Source organism: Aedes albopictus, chromosome 1 (genome assembly GCF_035046485.1).
Source record: "Aedes albopictus strain Foshan chromosome 1, AalbF5, whole genome shotgun sequence".
NCBI classification, from domain to species: domain Eukaryota; kingdom Metazoa; phylum Arthropoda; class Insecta; order Diptera; family Culicidae; genus Aedes; species Aedes albopictus.
Genome location: NC_085136.1, coordinates 180,546,600 through 180,571,536, shown reverse-complemented (window position 1 = coordinate 180,571,536; position 24,937 = coordinate 180,546,600).

Sequence of the window (24,937 nt, the reverse complement as noted above, 5' to 3'; positions counted from 1 at the left end):
GCCTCGATGATAACTTTCATCTTTTCCGGGCACCTGTCGGGTGGTACCGCAGGACCTTTTATCTTCGACATGGGTACTTTGTATGCGCTGCCCCAAGGTGTGTGTGTGTGTGTGTGTGTGTGTGTGTGTGTGTGTGTGTGTGTGTGTGTGTGTGTGTGTGTGTGTGTGTGTGTGTGTGTGTGTGTGTGTGTGTGTGTGTGTGTGTGTGTGTGTGTGTGTGTGTGTGTGTGTGTTTTTTTTCCTCCCAACCTCCCCAGCAGAGAAAACCGATTGGAAAAACTCTGCTACACCTTGATGCCTCGATCCCCCTGGTACCACTGATATGCGACTGCTTCAGGGGGGCAATGCGCTCATGCGCTCTTCTGCTACTGTGCTCATGCACTTTTTGTCGCTCCTAATCTGTACTCATACACGTCTCGTATTTTGCTTACTCCAGTTGGTGTTGGCTCGCCATTAAGCGGTAGTTTCAAATTTGTTATTCTACACGTTCTAATGTTAGTACCTAACATATCGTCATTCAGCGACACATAGGTACAACATACACACAATTTGTTATTCTAATACCACGCAAGGCATTCGGATCCTACTAACTTGCTTCGAACGGTGTCCTCCCCGTGCCGCCGTTGTGCCATTTAGCACTCCAGCTTTTCGTGCACGACTCGTGTAGTCCCCGACGGTGGATCTACCCTACGCCGACAAAGAGTTCCCCGGCAGTGGAACATCTTCCGAAACCGTTTCTTCCCAGACAGGTGCCGAGGTATCTCCTGCGATTCCGGTTGGAGACTGGCTTCCGGTTCACAGGCGCCCCGACGACCAAATTCCGGTGCTTCTTCGCGATAGACTCGGTCTAGTCCCCGGCGGTGGACCTAGCCTACTCCGACGGAGAAAAACCCCGGCGGTGGAAGTTCTCCCGATACCGATGTTTCTATCCCGACCAGTAAGGTGCCGAAGTCGGTCCGGCGATTCCGGTTGGTGGTGGACCTCCGGTTCACCGGCGCTCCGACGACCAAAAACCGGTACCACGTTACGGACGACTCAGTGATGTCCCCGGCGGTGGATCATGCCTACCCGGATCGCGTTCCGCCGCTCTCTGGTCTTCGCGCCACTTCCTCTGCAGCGCGGACAGCACACTCGTTACTGCTCTGTCGACAGCGTTCCACGTGTTTTCATCGCGACACATCTCTTCGGCAATGTTGTCGACTGTCACTCCGCGCAGCAAGACGCGAATTTCTCCGAACCTGGGGCATTCGAAAACGACATGTTCCGGTGTCTCCTCCACGTTAACACACCTCGGGCAAAAGGGCGAAAGAGCGTGCCCAAACCGGTGCAGGTACTTCCTGAAGCAGCCATGGCCGGACAGGAACTGCGTCAGATGGAAGTTCACCTCCCCATGCTTCCTATTCACCCACGCTGACACGCTAGGGATAAGTCGGTGAGTCCACCTGCCATTCGCCGAATTGTCCCACTCTTGCTGCCACTTAGCCAACGAGTTCGCTCTGACGATATCTCTTGCGCTCCTGGTACTTCTGCGATGGTAGCATTCCACGTCTTCGGCGATGGTGATGCAAATTGGTATCATTCCCGCGATAACACATACTGCCTCCGTCGAAATGGTTCTGTACGCGCTGGCGACCCGAGTGGCCATGAGTCGGAATGCGCTGTCTAGCGCTCTTCTATTCCGCTTCGTACTCAGTGCTTCAGCCCATGCTGGGGCACCATACCTGAGTATTGAGCCTGCTACGCTCGCCAGAAGACGCCTCTTACTACTTCGTGGTCCCCCGACGTTCAGCATTATCGTCGCTATAGCATTGACAGCCTTCGCCGCCTTTCCGCAGGCGTAGTCGACGTGCTCCTTGAAGTTAAGTCGATCATCGACCATCACTCCTAGATGCTTCAAAGCTCGTTTCGATGTGATTACGTGCTCTCCGACTACGATCTCCATCGTTTGGGCTGCTTTACAGTTGCTGACCAGAAGCACCTCCGTTTTGTGATGAGCAATCTGTAGCTTGACCCCAGTCATCCATCTTTCAACAGTGGACGTTGATTCCGTCGCCAGCATTTCAACTTCTTCAAGAGTCTCTCCCATTACCGTCAACACGACGTCATCTGCGAAGCCCACAATGACGACTCCTTTGGGAAGTTTTAACGACAGTACGCCATTGTACATGGCATTCCAGAGCATTGGGCCTAGTATGGACCCTTGTGGAACACCTGCCGTTACTTCTATAGACCTCTGCCCTTCGTTGGTCTCGTACACCAGTACTCTATTGTGGAAGTAGCTTCGTAAAATCTGGCACAGATAATCGGGAACCCGCATACTGTGTAGCGCTACGGCGATAGCCTCCCAGCTGGCACTGTTAAACGCATTTTTGACGTCTATCGTTACCACAGCGCAGAATCGGTCACCTCTCCGTTTTTTCTTGGACGCCTTCTGGGCATTCTCGATGACTACCCGAATCGCATCCACCGTCGATTTTCCCTTACGGAATCCGAATTGCATCGCTGACAGTCCCCTCTCACTTTCGGCGTATTCTGTCAACCTGTTAAGGATGACCTTCTCTAACAGTTTTCCTAGGGTATCCAGCAGGCAGATCGGTCTATACGATCCTGGGTCCCCCGGCGGCTTTCCTGGTTTCGGTAGAAGCACCAACTTTTGAACCTTCCAACCGTCTGGGAAGTAGCCTTCATCCAGACATTTTTGGAGCACCATCCTGATCATGTCCGGAAACGCCAATATCGCCGTTCTAACTGCTACGTTCGGGATCCCATCCGGACCGGGAGCTTTCCCGATCTTGAGCCCCTTCGCAATTACCAGCAACTCTGCATTGGATATCCGAGCACCTTCGTTGGGTTCTTCTGCATTCTCTGCGTATGGTGTGGGCGGCCAAAACATTGGGCCATGGTGCGGAAAAAGACCTTCCACGATCCTCCTTAGTTTGTCCGGGCACATTTCCACGGTTACTGCTGGACCTTTGAGCTTCGATACCACGATTCGGTACGCGTTGCCCCAGGGGTTGGCGTCGGCTTCTCGACACAACTCTTTGTAGCAGTTCGACTTACTCAGCCTTATCTCGCGTTTAAGAGCGGCTCGAGCTCCTCGAAAAACGGTTCGCCTTGCTTCTCTCTCAGCTTCATTTCTGGCCCTCTGGAAGCGTCTCCTAGCACGGAGGCAAGCAGCACGGAGGGTACTGATCGTCGCGTTCCACCAATACGCTGGCCGTCTTCTGTTTCTGGGCTCTATCTTCCTCGGCATTGCTATGTCGCATGCCGTAACAATCGCTTCCGTTAGTTCACCTGCATCAAGGGTTGCACCGCCGTATGGCCGCAGCGCCTCGACAAAGACTTCCTTGTCGAAGTCTTTTGTCTTCCACCTTCGTTCGCATGTTCGCGTTCTCCTCGTCGAAGTAGAGGCTCGCCGGCCAATGCTGTAGAGGATCGCCTGGTGATCACTGTTGGAATATTCCTCGCTGACTCTCCAGTTCATGTCTTCCGTAAGCGACGGACTACAGAACGTAACATCGATGATGGATTCACGGCCGTCTCTGCGGAATGTGCTGGCCATACCATCGTTGCAAAGCCTCACATCCAGCTTCGCCAGGGCTTCCAGTAGGCTGTACCCCCTAGCATTGGTGAGCCTACTACCCCATTCCACGGCCCAGGCGTTGAAATCTCCTCCGATGACTACCGGCTTCCGCCCGACCAGCGTGTCCGTGAGTGCATCCAACATCCTGTTGTACTCTTCATCTGACCACCTTGGAGGTGCATAGCAACTGCAAACGAAGATTCCATTAATTTTGGCAACCACAAAGCCTTCGTATGAACACTCGATCACTTCTTGAATGGGTAATCTACCCATCACCTGTATGGCCGCTATCTGGGATCTGTCCGTCACCCAATTGCCGTTCTCAGGGGGCACCCGATACGGCTCTGCGATGATTGCAACATCGCACTTAGTCTGTGTTGTCGACTGCCACAACAGTTGCTGTGCGACGTCGCAGTGATTGAGGTTGATTTTGGTTATCTCAATCATTGTTGACCTGCCATCGCCTTTTTATAGGCCGGGCACTTAAAGCCTCCCGTCTTATGGTCGTTTCCATTCTCCGGCTTACACAGCATGCACTTGGGTTGGCTCGTGCAGTCCCGAGCAACGTGGCCGTTTCCACCGCAACTCCAGCATCGTCCGACCTGTCGGGGCCCTTGCAATTTCTCGCCTGATGACCAAACTCCATGCATTTAAAGCATCGCTCCATTTGTTTGGTGGCTCAGGGAGCCAGTCGCAACGAGCACTCCGCCCATCGAATTTTTACCTTGCCAGTTGCTACCAGCTTATTGGCAATATCCACAGGCAATCGGATTGCCGCCGTCTGAGTGCCTCCATACGACTTCCTTATCCGAATCACCATCGGTCCTTCTACGTTGCACTGCTCCTTCAATGCGTGTTTCAGATCATCTTCTGTCGTGATCTCGTCCAGATCCTTGACTTCAACCACCGCCTCCTGTGATAAGGCTCTCACATTGGCCTCGTTCTCCAGGGATTTGGCAACTAGCTCCCTGAACGCCGAGCTCTTAACCGTCGGATCCTTCTTCAGCTCGAACAGCATCTCTCCTTTTTGGGTGCGTCTGGTCTTCACTACGTTTTCGCCCAACACCTTCAACTCCGGGTCCTCCTGCAGTTTCCTAAGCAGAGCAGCGTACGTCGTCTTGTCCTTCGCTTCGACGATCAATGCATCGCCCTTCTTCCTCTCCCTAGGAGGCCGGTGGGTTTCTTTCTTCTTCTGTTCCTTCTTCTTTTCTTCCTTCTTCTTATCTTCTTTCTCCTTTCGCTTTTTCTTCTTCTTCGCCTGCTGGTTCTCCACAGTGCGCCATTCATCATCACTCCGATTGCTGGCACGCTCCCGTTCGCTTCTCTGTTTCTTCGGGACTTCCTCTTCTCCTGGCGTGTCCCTGCCTCGTTTCTCTGAGCGAGTACTCCGGTGGCTCCTCGGCGTCTCCATGTTTTCAGCCGTAGGTCTATCCGTGGCTTCCGCCAGAGACTTCTCGGCTGTTTCCACTCTCAGCTTGAGCGCCTTCTGATCGCGTTCCGCGACTGTAACGGCGGACTTGATGCTCGTCACTAGTTGCTTGATCTTCAGGTGAACGTTGTGCTTGTCTTTGACAAACTCGTACAACTCGTTCACCCTTCTCCTCACTTCGAACAAGCTCGACTCTTGAGCTGTGCCGCTGTTCGAGTTCGGTGTAAGCACTCGCTGATTCAGGAATGCTAGCTCCCGTTGGCTTCCTTGAGACTCGCTCCGTATTGCGCTACTACTCGTTCTCGCAGCAGTTTCCAGCGGCGTCACTGGTGATCGCTGCATCATTCCACTTCTTCCAAACGCGTCCGCGTTCTCTCCAACTACTTCGGTATAATTTGATGTCTCCATTCTATTGGGTCCCCCCTCCGAGCCGCTATCTCCACTTGCTGTACGTAGTCGCTTTTGTGATCCCTTGGTTGTCTATGAATCAGGGAGGCCAAGCGAGGGTTGAACACGTACCTTCATGGGGTCCGTGTCCAGAGCCAGATCAGCGCAAGTCGGGAGTGTTACATCCGAGCCTAGTACCCATCAAAAATGATGGACAGATGAAGAACGTATCCGGAGCCCTGCCAAGGTTTTACCGGGACGGAGGCAGACGCACCATTAGCCCGCTCGCCGTTTCAAGTAGGTGTCACCCTTCCTTACTCAGGGAGCAGAATGGCACGAATGTCAGCCCATCGTCGTCATCCTATCCGTAATCCGTAGCCCGTTGTCGTTTGCGTTGACCAGTATGCCATAATCAGGATGTTACTGGCATCAATCCTGATGTGCCGGTTGGCACTCCGAGTATTTGGGCTAAGGCACTTTGGAAGCGGTACCAGGTCGCTTGTACAGAGTTGCTTGCGGAAGTGTGGCTTTTTATGGAGATCCAACAGAGCCCACTGTTGAAACCCCGCCACATCCTAGGCATCCTCTGCTTGAGCTATCTGGAAACCAGAAGCTCGGTCACACCCCGAAGGAAGAGCCAAAGCTGGTAATCCACACGGATGTTTAAACGATTTTCGCTTGGGATGAATTCCCAAGCTGCCACCCGACTCGCAGAAAAGGGGGTTCGTCAAGCCCCTGGACTCCTGCCCTGCTGCCCCTGTGTGTGTGTGTGTGTGTATGTGTGTGTGTGTGTGTGTGTGTGTGTGTGTGTGTGTGTGTGTGTGTGTGTGTGTGTGTGTGTGTGTGTGTGTGTGTGCGTGTGTGTGTGTGTGTGGTGTGTGTGTGTGTGTGTGTGTGTGTGTGTGTGTGTGTGTGTGTGTGTGTGTGTGTGTGTGTGTGTGTGTGTGTGTGTGTTTTTTTTTCTAAACCATAGGGGGATAATCTGCTCAACAGACACCCTAACAGAAGGTTAGGGTAGTGTAGGTCTGACAGGCCGTCTTCTACAACAAAAGTAAAATCCAGGACTACTCTCTCCTCGTACCCATTAAACCATTCCTATGGTCGCCAAACCCTACGTCTCTCCGGAACCACCAAGAAGGTATTGCTTCAGAGAGGGGCTAGTGCACATCGCACCCACAAGGTTAGCTGCGTAGCCTGCAGCAACGAACATCGATGACTCGCTTTGGAGAGTCCATCACGGTAGCATGCTGGCGCTTAGCCAGTTTCCCGAGTGGTCCTCGCCACTCCCTTTGTCCTCGGAAGGCGGGCAGGGTCAACCCCGCCCGCGCCCTACTGCTGAGCGGACATCAAGAACTGATGCCCACGTGCAACCCGATCTGACCTGCCCGTAAGGAAGGGTATCACTACCCTTCAGGCCCTATCAGATGCACCCGTAGGTTGCAGACAGCAGGATCTCACCTACCCCGACCCTTGCCGGGGACCCCTTTCCAACCGCGGGCTCGGATCCAACCCAGTAGACCGACGCCACGACAGCACCACTACCGGGACTTCCTCTCCGCGGCCACTTAATCGTTGTAAGGGTCGATCTCGACCGCAGGGCACCGGTATGACCTACGAAGCCGACTCCGAACCCCTGGACCACCTCTTGTACTGCATCTGGACTAGCCATTCTCCGAGTCCACGCGCCACCACCTCTGTAGCTCCCAGACGATGTGGGTAATAGCCGTTGAAACGGCGTTCCAGCCAAACTCATCCCTACACATCCTCTGGCCCAAGTTGTCCGGAGTTGTGTCCTCCCCGCATGTGGCAAGCATGCGGTCACGCATTGTGCGAAAACGCGGGCACACGAACAAAACGTGTTCCGCCGTTTCCTCTACACCATTGCACACTGGGCATTCGGGAGAATCCGCATGCCCGAAACGGTGTAGATACTGTCGGAAGCAACCATGACCTGTAAGGACCTGTGTCAGGTGGAATGTGACTTCCCCATGGCGCCTATTAATCCAACTATCTACCCTCGGTATCAACCTATAGGTCCACCTTCCTTTGGTGGAACTGTCCCACGCGCGCTGCCATTTGACCATAGAGGCCATCCTGACAGTCCTGCGTATGCCTCTTGTGCCGCGCATTTCGAAGCACTCCATGTCCTCACTGATAAGAATGCTGATAGGCACCATACCAGTAATTACGCAGAGAGCGTCGTGTGACACGGTACGGTACGCGCTCGCAACCCTCAGGCACATAAGCCTGTAAGTACTTTCCAGCTTCCGTCGGTAGCATTCAGTACTTAGCGCGGTGCCCCACGCCGGGCCGCCATACCTAAGTAAGGATGTAGCAACACTAGCCAGAAGCTTGCGCTTACTGGCGTACACCGCAGAGCTATTGGACATCATCCGGGACAGTGCCGCAATAGCTGTGGAGGCTCTTTTACAGGCATAATCGACGTGGCTACCGAAGGTAAGCTTATCGTCGATCATCACGCCCAAGTGTTTGACGGAGCGCTTTGACAGGATAGTACAGTCTCCTACACTGATCTCCGTCTGCTGCTCCGACTTCAGGTTGTTAACAACCGTCACCTCTGTCTTGTGGTGAGCCAGCTCCAGTTTCCTGGACCGCATCCACGCCTCCACAACCTTGATCGAGTGGTTGGTAGTCAACTTTACCTCCTCGATCGTTTCACCGTAGACTTCGAGCGTAATGTCGTCGGCAAATCCGACAATCACCACTCCCACTGGATACTCTAACCTCAACACCTCGTCGTACATGACATTCCATAACACCGGACCCAGGATGGAACCTTGCGGGACTCCTGAGGTTATGTGAAAGCACTTCCGACCCACCTCCGTGTCGTAGACTAGTACACGATTCTGAAAGTAACTTCCGAGAATCTTGTACAGGTACTCCGGTATCCCCAGACGCAAGAGCGCATCGGCAATAGCAGACCAGCTGGCGCTATTAAACGCATTCCTTACATCCAGAGTCACTACCGCGCAAAAGCGAATTCCCCTCCTCTTAGGCTCGAGTGCTTTCTCGGCGGTTTTTGTAACCGACAAGATAGCGTCTACGGTGGACCTCCCCTTCCGGAAGCCGTACTGGTTACTCGAAAGACCATTTTCGCCCTCGGTGAACCGCAACATTCTATTGAGGATGATCTTTTCGAGCACCTTCCCCGCCGTGTCAATCAAGCATATTGGTCTATATGCCGACGGGTCTCCGGGTGGTTTCCCCGCCTTTGGTAATAGTACCAGGCTCTGCCTCTTCCAAGCTTCTGGGGAAACTCCCTCGTCCAGGCATTTCTGCATAGCAGACCTGAACATCTCGGGAGCCTCTGCAATAGCTACTTTTAAGGCCAGGTTCGGAACTCCGTCTGGACCTGGGGCCTTACCTACGCTAAGGGACTTAGCTATCCCCGCAAGTTCCACATCAGTGACCCTCTCCTCATCGCCAGCCCCAGTCCCCGGCTGTCCTACGAAAGGAGGCCAAGGACTAGGATCATGACGCGGAAAAAGTCCTCCAATGATCCCCTCCAACATCTCTGGAGATTGCTCTGTAGGAGCCATCACACCTCTCGTCTTGGCCATAACGATCCTGTAGGCGTCACCCCACGGGTTCGTATTGGCACTCTGACAGAGACCCTCAAAGCAGGCCTTTTTGCTTGCTCTTATCTCGGTCTTAAGCGCGGCTTTTGCAGCGGCGAACACCACCCGCCATTCGTTTCGCTCTTCCTCTGATCGTGCTCGCTGCATCCGCCGCCTAGCCCGTAGGCAGGCGCGGCGCAGGTCCGCAATCGCGTCGGTCCACCAGTAAGCCGGTGGCCTCCCATTTCTAGGGTGGACTCGCCTAGGCATGGTCGCATCACACGCACGTGAGAGCACCGCTACCAGCTCGTCGCCGTCTAAACCGATTAAGTTTCGCTCACGGCGGAGCGCCTCCCTAAATACCCCTTCGTCGAAGTATGATGTCTTCCACCTGCGAGGGCCTGGCCTTGGCCTAGCCGCCTCTTCTTCTTTCCGCTGTCTGCTGTTATTGTAGTCGATACTGTAGCGAACCGCCAGGTGGTCGCTGTGAGTGTAGCCATCATCTACTCTCCAGTTCGAACTACTTGTTAGGCCAGGACTACAAAAGGTCACGTCAATAATTGACTCCGCTCCGTTTCGACTAAAGGTACTCTTGGTACCGGCATTAGCCAAGTCGACATCTAAGATGGCCAGTGTTTCTAGCAGGATCTAACCCCGCTGGTTCATGAAACGGCTTCCCCATTCCATGGCCCAGGCATTAAAGTCGCCCGCTATTACCACCGGCCTTCGCCCTGTTAGCACGGTCGTTAAGCGGTCCAGCATTTGCGTGAACTGCTCGATCGGCCACCGCGGAGGCGCATAACAGCTACAGAAGAAGACCCCGTTTACTTTGGCGACCACGAAGCCCTCATAGGTAGTAGACACCAACTCCTGAACGGGGTATTTACCCGTCGTCCATATCGCCGCCATTTTTCTGGTCCCATCCGAGGCCCAGTTGCCGTTGCCGGCGGGTACTCGGTATGGGTCCGAAATGATGGCGATATCCGTCTCCCACTCAGAAACCGCCTGACAAAGCAGTTGCTGAGCCGCATCACAGTGGTTCAGGTTCAGCTGCGTTACCTGCACTGTGATTTGTTGTTCACTGCGGCTTTCTTAAAGGCCGGGCACCCTGGACCACCCATCGTATGTCTGTTTTTCGAGGTTTTCCCGGTACAGATCATGCAGATGGGCGGACTCGTGCAGCTTTGGGCCTTATGACCTTCAGCGCCGCATCGCCTACACAGTTTGCGCCTGTCGGGGCCTTTGCAGTCCCACGACTTGTGTCCTGGTTCCAGACACCTAAAGCAAACCTCTGGTGGCTCGTGGAATGTCAAAGGACATACGCACCAGCCCACCTTTATCCGCCCTACTTTAACAGACTTTTTAACGTCCGCCACAGGTAGCTGAACCAGAGCTATCTGTGTCCCTGCTGGCCCCTTCCGCAGCCTGACGGCTGTGGCGGCCACCTGAACATCGCACTGTTGCCGCAGTGCCGTGACGAGCTCTTCCGCTTCGGTGATCTCGTCTAGGTCTTTGACCTTCAGAGTCGCCTCATGCGTAAGCGCCCTCACCTCCACTCCATCACCAAGGACCTCTTCTGCCAGCCTCTTGTAGGCGGCGCCCTTGTGATCCTTCTCGCGCTTAAGCTCCAGGATCATTTCGCCCGTACGAGTACGTCTGATACTGCGTACGTCGGCTCCAAGACCCTCAAGCTTGGCGTCGCACCTCATCGCCTTCAAGACGTCCGAGTATTTCGACTGTTCGGTCTTGATGACGATAGCGTCACCTTTTTCGCGCCTGGCACCTGCCTTCCTACGCCTTGGCTTGGCGACCTGCAATTCTGCCTGCGGATTCACCTTCTTCTTCCTCTTCCGCTCTACCTTTGTCCAAGGAGGGTCCTCTCCTTGGATCGCCCTGCTCTGTGGCTGCTGAGGGCCCACCATAGGTCGCAACCCCTTGTTCCCATCATTCCGGGACGAGCCGGCCTTTTCAGGCCCACCCTTCCCAGCTTTCCGGGAACCCTGGCTGGGGTCCGACTTTCCGGCATAACCACCGGCTTTCGGGGTTATTATGCGCCTGGCCTTGCGGGCACCGCCAGACAGCTCCTCACCTGACGGCTGCCTCGCCCGCTTCTGCGAATGCTTGTCACGTTTGTCACGAGCATTCGCTTCCACACTCTTCGGACTACCCGCGAAGGAGAAGGCCTCCGTTTGCGTAAGCTTAGACGCTTTCTCCTTTGCGGGTTCCGCCGCTGCCGCAGCCAGCAACGCGACCGCGTGCTCCTGCTTGGCCTCATCGACTGACGCTCTAAGCCGAAGCAAGGCCGTTTTCAGGTCCTTGCTTATATTCGACTTAGTTGTCGCGAAGTCGATAATTTTGCCAAGCTGCTGCTCAGCTACCTCCAATGCGGGCCGTCCTTTTCCTGCTACTTGGCTGATGGCCCTCAGCAACCATGCTCCGTCCATAACCTCCGCCGGCTGGCTTGCCGTGGAGTGGACAGGAGCTCCCACGCTTGAGCTGCTAAGCAGCTTCCAGCACCTGACTCCTCGCTTCTCCTTGTTGGAGACCGCATCAACCCGCTTCTTGCGAAGGGGTTGATCGCACCACTACTACCTGTTACACTTGTTTTTGAAATTTGTTTACTCATATTTGATTCCCACGAGAAAGAATGTCCACCACGCCAGAGCTCTGCATTAACGCGGTAAGGGACAGCTTACAGTGGGGGGTGCCCAGGTGCCCCACAGGCTCCATTAAAGATCGAGCATCTTTTTCACCCCCTCGATCACTCATTCCTCGGCACGGGTCGCTTGACACCTTGAATTGGGGTTAGTAGTCCTATTCTTAGCCGGCAACTACGCGGCTGACTCGCAAGCGGGGGGGTGCGTCAGGCCCCAGGACATCCGTCCCTGCTGCCGTGTGTGTGTGTGTGTGTGTGTGTGTGTGTGTGTGTGTGTGTGTGTGTGTGTGTGTGTGTGTGTGTGTGTGTGTGTGTGTGTGTGTGTGTGTGTGTTTTTTTTTTATTCTAGGAGTCCAAAAATCTTCTAAAGACGCTGTGTGGGATTCGAATGAGCGCCTACCCACTAAAAACACTCTCCTAGTTCACCTCCACCTTAAATTCCCCTCCGGTACATGCAGTATTTCTTTGGAGAGGAGGCGTTATGTGCCTTGTGCACCATCACCAATTTGTTATTCTAGTCTTCTTCATGCTATGCGCACCGCTTCGTTAGTATGCTGTTAATATTCCAGTATCGCCACTAAGCGACATACATGCTATTTTTTCAAATTTGTTATTCTAATCGTTCTTAGCCTTTCGGCTCCGGTTAGCTTGTTGTTTGCTTAATGTGCCGCCATTGAGCGGTAAACTCTATGTTAGTACCACTTTCATCAAATTTGTTATTCTAAAGCCATGCTGAGTTCATCGGCTCCTACTAATTTGCTCCGAGAACGTTGCGCTCCCGGTGCCGCCCGAGTGCCAATCAGCACTCGAGGTTTACGCGCATGACTCGGATAGTCCCCGACGGTGGATATTATGTTTCCAGTTCAAAACCGAATTAGCGACATTTTTTCTTTGACTTCCGCTGCTTTTGCCTTGCGTTAAACACAATGTCGGAAGTGGGGCGCTGTATTGTACACCTGGTGCTCTATACAGCGCCCCACTTCCGACATTGTGTTTAACGCAAGGCAAAAGCAGCGGAAGTCAAAGAAAAAATGTCGCTAATTCGGTTTTGAACTGGAAACATAATATCCACCGTCGGGGACTATCCGAGTCATGCGCGTAAACCTCGAGTGCTGATTGGCACTCGGGCGGCACCGGGAGCGCAACGTTCTCGGAGCAAATTAGTAGGAGCCGATGAACTCAGCATGGCTTTAGAATAACAAATTTGATGAAAGTGGTACTAACATAGAGTTTACCGCTCAATGGCGGCACATTAAGCAAACAACAAGCTAACCGGAGCCGAAAGGCTAAGAACGATTAGAATAACAAATTTGAAAAAATAGCATGTATGTCGCTTAGTGGCGATACTGGAATATTAACAGCATACTAACGAAGCGGTGCGCATAGCATGAAGAAGACTAGAATAACAAATTGGTGATGGTGCACAAGGCACATAACGCCTCCTCTCCAAAGAAATACTGCATGTACCGGAGGGGAATTTAAGGTGGAGGTGAACTAGGAGAGTGTTTTTAGTGGGTAGGCGCTCATTCGAATCCCACACAGCGTCTTTAGAAGATTTTTGGACTCCTAGAATAAAAAAAAAAACACACACACACACACACACACACACACACACACACACACACACACACACACACACACACACACACACACACACACACACACACACACACACACACACACACACACACACACACACGGCAGCAGGGACGGATGTCCTGGGGCCTGACGCACCCCCCCGCTTGCGAGTCAGCCGCGTAGTTGCCGGCTAAGAATAGGACTACTAACCCCAATTCAAGGTGTCAAGCGACCCGTGCCGAGGAATGAGTGATCGAGGGGGTGAAAAAGATGCTCGATCTTTAATGGAGCCTGTGGGGCACCTGGGCACCCCCCACTGTAAGCTGTCCCTTACCGCGTTAATGCAGAGCTCTGGCGTGGTGGACATTCTTTCTCGTGGGAATCAAATATGAGTAAACAAATTTCAAAAACAAGTGTAACAGGTAGTAGTGGTGCGATCAACCCCTTCGCAAGAAGCGGGTTGATGCGGTCTCCAACAAGGAGAAGCGAGGAGTCAGGTGCTGGAAGCTGCTTAGCAGCTCAAGCGTGGGAGCTCCTGTCCACTCCACGGCAAGCCAGCCGGCGGAGGTTATGGACGGAGCATGGTTGCTGAGGGCCATCAGCCAAGTAGCAGGAAAAGGACGGCCCGCATTGGAGGTACCTGAGCAGCAGCTTGGCAAAATTATCGACTTCGCGACAACTAAGTCGAATATAAGCAAGGACCTGAAAACGGCCTTGCTTCGGCTTAGAGCGTCAGTCGATGAGGCCAAGCAGGAGCACGCGGTCGCGTTGCTGGCTGCGGCAGCGGCGGAACCCGCAAAGGAGAAAGCGTCTAAGCTTACGCAAACGGAGGCCTTCTCCTTCGCGGGTAGTCCGAAGAGTGTGGAAGCGAATGCTCGTGACAAACGTGACAAGCATTCGCAGAAGCGGGCGAGGCAGCCGTCAGGTGAGGAGCTGTCTGGCGGTGCCCGCAAGGCCAGGCGCATAATAACCCCGAAAGCCGGTGGTTATGCCGGAAAGTCGGACCCCAGCCAGGGTTCCCGGAAAGCTGGGAAGGGTGGGCCTGAAAAGGCCGGCTCGTCCCGGAATGATGGGAACAAGGGGTTGCGACCTATGGTGGGCCCTCAGCAGCCACAGAGCAGGGCGATCCAAGGAGAGGACCCTCCTTGGACAAAGGTAGAGCGGAAGAGGAAGAAGAAGGTGAATCCGCAGGCAGAATTGCAGGTCGCCAAGCCAAGGCGTAGGAAGGCAGGTGCCAGGCGCGAAAAAGGTGACGCTATCGTCATCAAGACCGAACAGTCGAAATACTCGGACGTCTTGAAGGCGATGAGGTGCGACGCCAAGCTTGAGGGTCTTGGAGCCGACGTACGCAGTATCAGACGTACTCGTACGGGCGAAATGATCCTGGAGCTTAAGCGCGAGAAGGATCACAAGGGCGCCGCCTACAAGAGGCTGGCAGAAGAGGTCCTTGGTGATGGAGTGGAGGTGAGGGCGCTTACGCATGAGGCGACTCTGAAGGTCAAAGACCTAGACGAGATCACCGAAGCGGAAGAGCTCGTCACGGCACTGCGGCAACAGTGCGATGTTCAGGTGGCCGCCACAGCCGTCAGGCTGCGGAAGGGGCCAGCAGGGACACAGATAGCTCTGGTTCAGCTACCTGTGGCGGACGTTAAAAAGTCTGTTAAAGTAGGGCGGATAAAGGTGGGCTGGTGCGTATGTCCTTTGACATTCCACGAGCCACCAGAGGTTTGCTTTAGGTGTCTGGAACCAGGACACAAGTCGTGGGACTGCAAAGGCCCCGACAGGCGCAAACTGTGTAGGCGATGCGGCGCTGAAGGTCATAAGGCCCAAAGCTGCACGAGTCCGCCCATCTGCATGATCTGTACCGGGAAAACCTCGAAAAACAGACATACGATGGGTGGTCCAGGGTGCCCGGCCTTTAAGAAAGCCGCAGTGAACAACAAATCACAGTGCAGGTAACGCAGCTGAACCTGAACCACTGTGATGCGGCTCAGCAACTGCTTTGTCAGGCGGTTTCTGAGTGGGAGACGGATATCGCCATCATTTCGGACCCATACCGAGTACCCGCCGGCAACGGCAACTGGGCCTCGGATGGGACCAGAAAAATGGCGGCGATATGGACGACGGGTAAATACCCCGTTCAGGAGTTGGTGTCTACTACCTACGAGGGCTTCGTGGTCGCCAAAGTAAACGGGGTCTTCTTCTGTAGCTGTTATGCGCCTCCGCGGTGGCCGATCGAGCAGTTCACGCAAATGCTGGACCGCTTAACGACCGTGCTAACAGGGCGAAGGCCGGTGGTAATAGCGGGCGACTTTAATGCCTGGGCCATGGAATGGGGAAGCCGTTTCATGAACCAGCGGGGTTAGATCCTGCTAGAAACACTGGCCATCTTAGATGTCGACTTGGCTAATGCCGGTACCAAGAGTACCTTTAGTCGAAACGGAGCGGAGTCAATTATTGACGTGACCTTTTGTAGTCCTGGCCTAACAAGTAGTTCGAACTGGAGAGTAGATGATGGCTACACTCACAGCGACCACCTGGCGGTTCGCTACAGTATCGACTACAATAACAGCAGACAGCGGAAAGAAGAAGAGGCGGCTAGGCCAAGGCCAGGCCCTCGCAGGTGGAAGACATCATACTTCGACGAAGGGGTATTTAGGAAGGCGCTCCGCCGTGAGCGAAACTTAATCGGTTTAGACGGCGACGAGCTGGTAGCGGTGCTCTCACGTGCGTGTGATGCGACCATGCCTAGGCGAGTCCACCCTAGAAATGGGAGGCCACCGGCTTACTGGTGGACCGACGCGATTGCGGACCTGCGCCGCGCCTGCCTACGGGCTAGGCGGCGGATGCAGCGAGCACGATCAGAGGAAGAGCGAAACGAATGGCGGGTGGTGTTCGCCGCTGCAAAAGCCGCGCTTAAGACCGAGATAAGAGCAAGCAAAAAGGCCTGCTTTGAGGGTCTCTGTCAGAGTGCCAATACGAACCCGTGGGGTGACGCCTACAGGATCGTTATGGCCAAGACGAGAGGTGTGATGGCTCCTACAGAGCAATCTCCAGAGATGTTGGAGGGGATCATTGGAGGACTTTTTCCGCGTCATGATCCTAGTCCTTGGCCTCCTTTCGTAGGACAGCCGGGGACTGGGGCTGGCGATGAGGAGAGGGTCACTGATGTGGAACTTGCGGGGATAGCTAAGTCCCTTAGCGTAGGTAAGGCCCCAGGTCCAGACGGAGTTCCGAACCTGGCCTTAAAAGTAGCTATTGCAGAGGCTCCCGAGATGTTCAGGTCTGCTATGCAGAAATGCCTGGACGAGGGAGTTTCCCCAGAAGCTTGGAAGAGGCAGAGCCTGGTACTATTGCCAAAGGCGGGGAAACCACCCGGAGACCCGTCGGCATATAGACCAATATGCTTGATTGACACGGCGGGGAAGGTGCTCGAAAAGATCATCCTCAATAGAATGTTGCGGTTCACCGAGGGCGAAAATGGTCTTTCGAGTAACCAGTACGGCTTCCGGAAGGGGAGGTCCACCGTAGACGCTATCTTGTCGGTTACAAAAACCGCCGAGAAAGCACTCGAGCCTAAGAGGAGGGGAATTCGCTTTTGCGCGGTAGTGACTCTGGATGTAAGGAATGCGTTTAATAGCGCCAGCTGGTCTGCTATTGCCGATGCGCTCTTGCGTCTGGGGATACCGGAGTACCTGTACAAGATTCTCGGAAGTTACTTTCAGAATCGTGTACTAGTCTACGACACGGAGGTGGGTCGGAAGTGCTTTCACATAACCTCAGGAGTCCCGCAAGGTTCCATCCTGGGTCCGGTGTTATGGAATGTCATGTACGACGAGGTGTTGAGGTTAGAGTATCCAGTGGGAGTGGTGATTGTCGGATTTGCCGACGACATTACGCTCGAAGTCTACGGTGAAACGATCGAGGAGGTAAAGTTGACTACCAACCACTCGATCAAGGTTGTGGAGGCGTGGATGCGGTCCAGGAAACTGGAGCTGGCTCACCACAAGACAGAGGTGGCGGTTGTTAACAACCTGAAGTCGGAGCAGCAGACGGAGATCAGTGTAGGAGACTGTACTATCCTGTCAAAGCGCTCCGTCAAACACTTGGGCGTGATGATCGACGATAAGCTTACCTTCGGTAGCCACGTCGATTATGCCTGTAAAAGAGCCTCCACAGCTATTGCGGCACTGTCCCGGATGATGTCCAATAGCTCTGCGGTGTACGCCAGTAAGCGCAAGCTTCTGGCTAGTGTTGCTACATCCTTACTTAGGTATGGCGGCCCGGCGTGGGGCACCGCGCTAAGTACTGAATGCTACCGACGGAAGCTGGAAAGTACTTACAGGCTTATGTGCCTGAGGGTTGCGAGCGCGTACCGTACCGTGTCACACGACGCTCTCTGCGTCATTACTGGTATGGTGCCTATCAGCATTCTTATCAGTGAGGACATGGAGTGCTTCGAAATGCGCGGCACAAGAGGCATACGCAGGACTGTCAGGATGGCCTCTATGGTCAAATGGCAGCGCGCGTGGGACAGTTCCACGAAAGGAAGGTGGACCTATAGGTTGATACCGAGGGTAGATAGTTGGATTAATAGGCGCCATGGGGAAGTCACATTCCACCTGACACAGGTCCTTACAGGTCATGGTTGCTTCCGACAGTATCTACACCGTTTCGGGCATGCGGATTCTCCCGAATGCCCAGTGTGCAATGGTTTAGAGGAAACGGCGGAACACGTTTTGTTCGTGTGCCCGCGTTTTCGCACAATGCGTGACCGCATGCTTGCCACATGCGGGGAGGACACAACTCCGGACAACTTGGGCCAGAGGATGTGTAGGGATGAGTTTGGCTGGAACGCCGTTTCAACGGCTATTACCCACATCGTCTGGGAGCTACAGAGGTGGTGGCGCGTGGACTCGGAGAATGGCTAGTCCAGATGCAGTACAAGAGGTGGTCCAGGGGTTCGGAGTCGGCTTCGTAGGTCATACCGGTGCCCTGCGGTGCCCTGCGCTAATTCGGTTTTGAACTGGAAACATAATATACCCTATCCGACGAAGAGTTTCCCGACACTGAAACTTCTCCCGCTACCGACTTCCCGGGCAGATGCCAAGGTCGGTCCTGCGATTCCGTTTGGAGACGGCTTCCGGTTCACAGGCGCCCTGACGACCATGCTCCGGTGCTTCTTCCCGATCGCTCACTCTGACAGTCCCCGGCGGTGGATCTGTATTACTCCGACAGAGAAGTCCCCGACGAAAGACGTTCTCCCGTTAACGCCCGTGTGCCATTGAACACAATGACTTCACGCGCACTACTCGGATACTCCCCGGCAGTGGATCTATCCTACTCCGACAGAGAGTTCCCCGACGTAGGAAGTTCTCCCGAATACCGACCGAGAGCCAGTAAGCTCCACACCTTAATTGCTCACGACACCGGTAGTCCCAGACGGCGGATCTACCACACGCGGACGGAACTACTACGCTTACCCCGGATTGTTTCTTCTATCGTTCATTTGCAGCTCTCGCCACTTCCGCTGGAGAAATGACATCATCTTCGTTACCGCGGAGTTCACCGCGTTCCAGCTGGCTTCGTCACGGCACATTCTATCCACGATGTTATCGGCACTTATACCAGCACCGCATGTTTCTGTGATCTCACTACGCTCCACAGCAAAACGTGGACACTCGAAGACGACGTGCTCCGGTGTTTCCTCGACATCTCCGCACTCGGAACAAAACGGCGTTCGTGCGTGTCCGAATCTATGCAGGTACTTCTTGAAGCAGCCATGGCCTGACAAGAACTGCGTCAGATGGAAATTTACTTCTCCGTGACCTCTGTTCATCCATTTCGCCAGATTTGGAATAAGGCGGTGGGTCCACCTTCCCTTCGCTGTGGTATTCCACTCGTGTTGCCACTTCGTCATTGTGGCGACATGTGCTGCTTTCCGAACTCCCCGAGTGCCCCTGGTTTCATAGCACTCTTTGTCCTCCTCCAGAGCGAGGCCGATAGGGACCATCCCGGCAATCACGCACACCGCATCCGATGATATAGTGCGGTAGGCGCTGGCTACTCGCATGGCCATCAGCCTGTATGTACTGCCAAGCTGCACTCGGTTTCTTTTTGTCTTCATCGCTGTCGCCGGACTAGCATACCGCAGGATTGACGTAGACACGCTAGCCAATAATCGTCTCTTGCTGCTGCTTATTGCCGAGTTGTTCGGCATGATCCTCGACAGAGCCGTGATCGCTTTTGCTGCTTTCTCGCAGGCGTAATCGACGTGGCAGTTGAAATTTAACCGATCATCAATCATTACGCCGAGTTGCTTTATCTCCCGCTTTGAAGCTATGGCATGTTCTCCGACAACGATGGCTGCATTTTGCACCGCCTTGCAGTTGCTGATCAACCTCCGTTTTCTGGTGGGCAACGGACAACTTCTTCCCCTGCATCCAGTTTTCAATAGTGTCTACTGCCTCCGAAGCAAGCGTCTCCACTATCAGTAGTGACTCTCCAACTACAACCAGCGTGATGTCGTCCGCAAATCCAACGATCTTTACGCCTGTCGGTAACTTCAGTGTCAGCACCCCGTTGTACATTGCGTTCCACAACGTCGGACCCAAAATGGATCCCTGTGGGACGCCCGCGCTTACAGGAGCGTTCATCTGACCTGCGCTGGTATCGTAGCACAGGGTCCGGTTGTCGAAGTAGCTACTGAGAATCCTGCAGAGGTAGTCAGGAACCTTCATCTCGTGCAGCGCTGCAGCGATGGCTTCCCAGCTTGCGCTGTTGAATGCGTTCTTCACATCGATTGTGACGACGGCACAGAAGCGGTTACCTCGTCGCGTTTTCCCCCTTGCTTTATCGGCAGTATCAACAACCGTTCGTATGGCATCTATCGATGATTTCCCTCTTCGAAATCCGAATATCATCTCCGAAAGTCCCTGCTCCCCTTCTGTAAATGGCGCCAGCCTGTTAAGGATGACGTTCTCCAGCAGCTTACCGAGCATATTCAGCAAACATATCGGCCGGAATGCACCTGGCTCGCCAGGAGGCTTGCCTGGCTTCGGTAGTAGCACCAGTTTTTGCCTTTTCCACTGGGACGGAAAATGTCCATCATCCAGGCAGATTTGCAGTGACGTCCGGAACATATCTGGATTAACCTCGATAGCTGTTTTCAACGCTACGTTGGGGATCCCATCTGGTCCGGGGCTTTCTTCACCTTCATTTTCTTGGCCACTGCTATGAGCTCGTCGTTGGTGATGCTCACTCTCTCCTCTCCTGCATGGTCGTATGGTGTAGGTGGCTAAATCGTAGGCTCGTGTTGAGGGAACAGCCCTTCGACAATCACTCTCAACTTCTCTGGACATGTTTCAGTGAGTACCGCAGGACCTCTGATTTTGGCCATCACCACTCTGTATGCGTTTCCCCACGGATTTGTATCGGCATCATGGCATAGCTCTTTGAAGCTTGATTTCTTGCTGCGCTTAATTTCCTCCTTCAAAGCGGCTTTCGCGGCCCTCAGCACTACTCTGCGTTCTGCTCTGTCGCCGTCGGTTTTAGCTCGTTGCATCCGCCTTCTGGCTTTGAGGCATTTTGCACGGAGGTCACTAAGCGCCTCACTTTACCAGTATGCCGGACGACGTCTGTTGTGCGGCTCGAACTTCCTTGGCATGGTTGTGTCGCACGCTCGCACCAGCGCTGCCGTTAATTCTTTCGGCCTCAAATTCGACCCCGGGTCTTCTCTTCTGATAGCTTCGACGAAAAGCTCCTTGTTGAACTGCTTCGTCTTCCACATTCGATCGCGAGGATGTCTGCCAGCTAGTGTACTCCGTGGCCATACTCCAATATTGTACCGAACTTCCTGGTGGTCGCTGTGAGTGTATCCGTCGCAAACTCTCCAGTTCATGTTTCGCGTTAACACGGGACTACAGAAGGTGACGTCGATTATGGATTCTCGACCATCTCTTCGGTAGGTGCTGGTGCTTCCTTCGTTGGCCAAGTCCACGTCGAGCTTTGCTAGCGCTTCTAGCAAGGCACGCCCTCTTTGATTGGTGAGGCGGCTGCCCCACTCAACCGCCCAGGCGTTAAAGTCCCCGGCGATTACGACCGGTTTTCGGTCGGACAGCTCGTCGGTTAGCTCGTCTAGCATCTGGTTGAACCGTTCTAAAGTCCATCGAGGGGGTGCGTAGCAGCTACAAACAAAAACTCCGTTAATTTTGGCAATCACGAAGCCTTCGTTTGCCTGAAACACTAGTTCCTGGATGGGGTACTTCCCCATCGTCCAAATGGCAGCTGTCTTCGCTTTGTCTGCGATCCAGTTACCGTCTCCAACTGGTATGCGATACGGCTCAGAGAGGATAGCCACATCGCACTTCGACTCCGATACAGATTGCCACAGCAATTGTTGTGCTGTGTCACAGTAGTTGAGGTTTAATTGAGTTACCTCCACTGTGGTTTAGTACGTCTCGTCTGCTGAAAGGCCGGACATCTAGGCCCTCCCGTCGCATATCTGTTGCGGCTTTTGTCAACACAGAACAGACATCTTTGCTCGTTTTTGCAGTCTTGCGCCTTGTGCCCTTCCTGACCGCACCACCTGCATAGCTTACTTCTGTCGATTCCTTTGCAATTCCGCGCCAGGTGGCCGTGTTCCTGGCACCTGTAGCACCCTTCCGGTCGCTGGGACAACCTCAGTGAGCATACTGAACAACCGACTTTGATTTTGCCAGTGGTCATCGCTTTGTTGGCTGCTTCTACTGGGAGTTTTATCGACGCTGCCTGCGTTCCGAACGGTCCTCTTCTCAGGCGTACAGACATCCCCACACCTTCCAAATCGCATTGCTCCCGCATGGCGATTATCACTTCCTCTTCGGTGGTAATCTCGTCCAGATCCTTGCATTGAATCGTCGCTTCAAACGCTGTGTGTGTGTGTGTGTGTTTTTTTTTTTAGAATGAGGAAACCTGTTGGTTAGCAACACCGTAGGAAAACCACATTCTGCACTACCTGACCTTGCTCCGCGGCACGCCCGTTAGGGATTACTTCGTAGAGGAGGGGGGGGCACTGTGCTTTCGCACTCTCGCTCATCTGTCAGCCATCACACTCGGCATATCTCTAGGGGGCCAACTCGACTAACTGTTGGTCGGCCCGCCATTTCCTCTGGAGGTGGAGCCCGATTGTGGATACCGTGGTCGACACGGCATCCCACTCGTCCACCCCCGTACACATCCTCTCAATAATGTTATCGGGAGTAGTATCCCTGCCGCATACCTCTAACATGCTCGACCTCTGCTCCGCAAAACGCGGGCACTCGAAGAGTACATGTTCCGCCGTTTCCGCCCTGTTTGCACACTCCGGGCATGAGGGTGAGTTTGCATGCCCGAACCTGTGCAGGTACCACCTAAAGCACCCATGGCCCGACAGGAATTGTGTCAGGTGAAAGTTCACTTCGCCATGGGGCCTACACGTCCACCGGGACACGCTCGGTATGAGCCTGTGTGTCCACCTACCCTTTGTTGAAGAGTCCCAGACTCTTTGCCATTTCACCATAGACGAAGTTCTGGCGTTTCGTCACGCACCTCTCGTACCTCTTTCATCGTAGCACTCAACATCCTCGGCCAACACCAATGCTATCGGCATCATGCCCGCTAGCACGCATACCGCGTCTTTCGAGACAGTCCGGTATGCACTGGCCACCCTGAGGCACATCAGCCTATGTACACTCTCTAGTCGGTCAACATTCCTCTGCAGCTTGAGCGCGTTCGACCATGCGGCGGCGCCATACCGTAGTATGGACACCGCGACTGACGCGAGCAGCTTCTGCTTACTCGAGACAACTGCCGAACTGTTTGACATCATCCTAGACAATGCCATAACCGCTACACTCGCCCTCTTACAAGCATACTCGACATGACTACTGAAGCTCAACTTGTCGTCGACCATGACTCCAAGGAGCTTCAGTGAGCGACAGGACTCGATCGAGCACCCGCCCGTGGTGACCACTGCCTGCTGTGCAGACTGGCGGTTGTTCACCACCACCACCTCTGTCTTGTGGTGTGCGAGTGTCAGTTGCCTCGACCTCATCCAGCCCTCCACTATGTCAATCGCATGCGCTGCCGTCGATTCCACCTCTTCGAGTGACTCACCGTATACCACCAGGGGAATGTCGTCGGCGAAGCCAACAAACTTTACTCCCGGTGGTAGTGCTAGCCTCAGTACTCCATCATATGCCGCGTTCCACAGTACCGGACCCAAGATGGATCCTTGCGGTACACCTGCAGTGACATTGTACTGTTTTTGGCCTTCCTCGGTATCGTAAATCAGCACCCTGTTCTGGAAGTAACTACCCAGAATACGCCTTAGGCCGGCCGGGACACCTAGGCGAGATATGGCGCTCTCTATGGCGGCCCAGCTTACACTATTGAAGGCGTTTCTAACGTCTAGCGTTACGATCGCGCAGTACCGTATGCCTCTCCTCTTTTTCTGCAGCGCAATTTCGGCCAATCCAGTCACCGACCTAATGGCATCCACTGTCGATCTACCTTTGCGAAACCCGTACTGGCTGTCTGATAGCCCCGCGTTGTCCGACCTCTCGGTATAGACCAATAACCTTGACAGAATGATCCGCTCTAGGACTTTCCCGGCCGTGTCTAGGAGGCAAATTGGTCTATAAGCCGACGGGTTGCCTGGTGGCTTCCCGTGCTTGGGCAGTAGAACCAATTTTTGCCTTTTCCACCTCTCCGGAAACTCGCCTCTATCTGATAAAGTAGGTCTTACTCAGGCGAGGTTCGGGCAACTAATGACAGAGTATATTTCAAAATTATAATGACTTACTGCGATCTATACAATTCAAATCAATTCAACGATTACTTAGTTTCTAATATTCCCCCTTAATCTTGAATTATAGAATTCCAAGGGTCGTCATCGCATCTTCGAGCTTCGTTACTGGAACCGCCTTGGTGAGAGCATCCGCTATCTGCTCGTCCGTCCTGACGTGTTCGAGTCCGATGATGTTCTGCGCCAGCTTCTCACGCACAAAGTGATGTCGGATATCAATATGCTTGCTGCGCGGTGAATATCCGACCTCCTTCTTCGCTAGATGCACAGCACTCAAGTTGTCGCAACGGATTTGCACAGTTTCGGACACACCATGCAGCTCCTCCCGTAGTCCACGCCACCACATGGCTTCTTGGGTCGCCGCCGAAACAGCCATATACTCCGCCTCCATGGTGGACAGAGCGACAGTGGCCTGCTTCCGACAGCTCCAGGATATCGCACCACCAGCTTGCTTGAACACGTAGCCGGTGATCGATCGACGAGTATCGGGGTCGTTACCCCAATCGGCGTCGCTATAGCCGACAAATGCTTCCTCCGAGTCCTTGGAGTAGGTCAACTTCATCGCCTTTGTACCTTTGAGATACCGCAGTATCCGTTTGGCCGCCGTCCAATGCGCCTTGCCTGGATTCTGGCAAAACTGGCTGACCATGTTGACCGCGAAACAAATGTCCGGTCTTGTCGACTGCGCCAGGTACTGCAGACTTCCCACCAGCTCTCGGTATGGCACGCTTTCCATCTGCTTCCGTTCCTCGTTGGTGTTCGGACACATCTCCTTGGTCAGCTTCTGGTTCGGATCAGCAGGCGTCGCAACCACATTACAATCGGCCACATTGAATCGTTGCAACAGATCGTTGATGTAGCTCTCTTGATCGAGCATTACACGGCTGCCGTCTCTGGTCAC